Below are 2,178 nucleotides of genomic sequence, written 5' to 3'. Positions count from 1 at the left end.
GCTGTAGGATATTCATGTTTCATGGTATGAGAAGAGGTAAATTAGGAACTAGCTAGTGGGGATGACAGTCGGCTCTGATCTGAATATGTATAAAACAATGGTGAGATATGCACCATTAGATGTTCTCTGGAGAACTGAAAATGTGACACTGGATCTCTGGAGATAGGTCCACCCCGGAAATCAAAGAATTTGGAACAATCCATGCTACACTGGTTTAGCTAAATTTCAAAATTGTCCAAAAAAGAGAAGGTTGTAGAGTGAAAAAGAAAAGAATAGAAATCCAAAAATTAAGAAGCTTTTTATTTAAAGCTTTGGGTAATATTTAAGAATGACATTTACCTGGGAATATTAATAATGAATCTTTCTCAGGTTTTTCCCCAACTTTAGGCATTGTTACATTCAATGATTGTTAAGATTCTGCTCTGGGCAAGACATTTGACTGAGTACTTCCAGGCTTCCCAGAAGAGGAAACAATACTTAATTTTGATCTTTAGTATTTTGAAGTCTAGTCAGTAGCTGGAGATCAAATATATGAGCTCTACACGAAGGATTTGGCAGAAAAGGTTACTGTTAAATTCAGAGAAGATTCTAGGAGCACAGTACATAGAAAAGAGATTGCATGGGATGAAAATATTGATACAAAAACCTCTTTACCCCAAAGCCCAAAGAAGAAATATAAATTTGGATCAACCCTTTTGGGTGCCATTTTCACTATCACCTAAACACAGAGTGGCCAAATCTCTTTTTGACTTACTCACAGAGATTTTTGGATGGATAAGACTTTTGTTTAACAACAAAAAAAAGTCTCCACAAGTCTGGAGTCATCCATATTCAGTTCTGTTGTTTTTATACCCATAACTTAATACAAATAAATAAATCAGCAAACAGGAGTTGAGTGCCTTTTGTGTGTTTAGCAATGGATTAGATTATTTGAATGATGCCAATAGAAATATGTAAACTCCCTTATATAGTTAAGAGTCATATCAAGTATTTGTTATCAGCAAACCCTTAGAAACCAGAATTATACCTTGGTTTAAGTTACAAGTAAGTAATGAGCTGTAGATAGACTTTCAGTTAAAATTAATAGTCTGAATACCACATGACTGTTAGTTCTCAATGCCAAAAAAGTCATCCATTGTATAAGATTATTTTTAGGAATACCAGCAAAGTACTTTATAATTCCTAAATGCATGGATGACGTTATGAAAGCGACAACACATTAAATACTAAGCACTCTAAAAAAGCAAGTAGAACTAAAGCATACTGATCACATTTGTAAGTGACTTAATATTGTCTATTATTATTAAATTATATATTATTAAAGATTATTAAAGATGAACAAATTAAGACTTAGAGAGGGTTCTTGATTTGCTTCAGGTCATACAGCTAATTACTGGCAAAACTGCAGAGAGAAGTTAAATTTCCTAACTCTGAAATCAGATTCTTTTCCACCATGGTTCACTGCCTCTTGAAGGCTATGTCGCATATTAAATGAAAGCCTTTAAAAATTTGACTACATCATACTGTCCTTGAGAATCATGTCATGCTGAATAAATTCAAAATGAACAGAAAGTACATTTGCATTTTTGGCTTCAAAAATTAGAAAGTTAATACAAGTATGTGAATACTTTCAAAATTATGACTTTTATTCTTCTTAACATATAGGTAGAAGATACATATGTGTGTGTTATATAATATCCATATATTTCACAGTGAGAGAGAAACATGTAAAGACAAATAAGAGTATTTTTTGAAGTTTAAATTAGATGACTGACCAGTTGACAGGCAATGTGCTCTTATTTATGTTAGCCTTTATTTCTTAATTTATTTGAGCAATCGAAGTCTGAAAGAGCTCAAGGCTGGATGCTTCCTTTCTATAAATTACATCTCTTAAAACGTACAAATGCAAGCATGAGTCACTAGCTACAGAATTCCAGCTTTAATCCATTATGTCATTTTTACAAGGAAACCAGTGACCTTCATGTGGTTTTTAAGGACAATGTCTCTGTGATCTACAGACTATGTGAAAGGTGAAATCATAACATGAACAATCAAACAAGCTCAATGGCATGATCTAAAAGGTAAAAAATAAAGTGCATTTTACAGATTGAAATCTATTTACCTCTGTGATTATTTTTCCATGATTCATTTGCATATGTGCCTTGCATATATTGTATT

The sequence above is a fragment of the Colobus angolensis genome, unplaced genomic scaffold (genome assembly GCF_000951035.1).
Source record: "Colobus angolensis palliatus isolate OR3802 unplaced genomic scaffold, Cang.pa_1.0 Scaffold446, whole genome shotgun sequence".
NCBI classification, from domain to species: Eukaryota; Metazoa; Chordata; class Mammalia; order Primates; family Cercopithecidae; genus Colobus; species Colobus angolensis.
Note: the sequence above shows the minus strand (reverse complement) of the source record.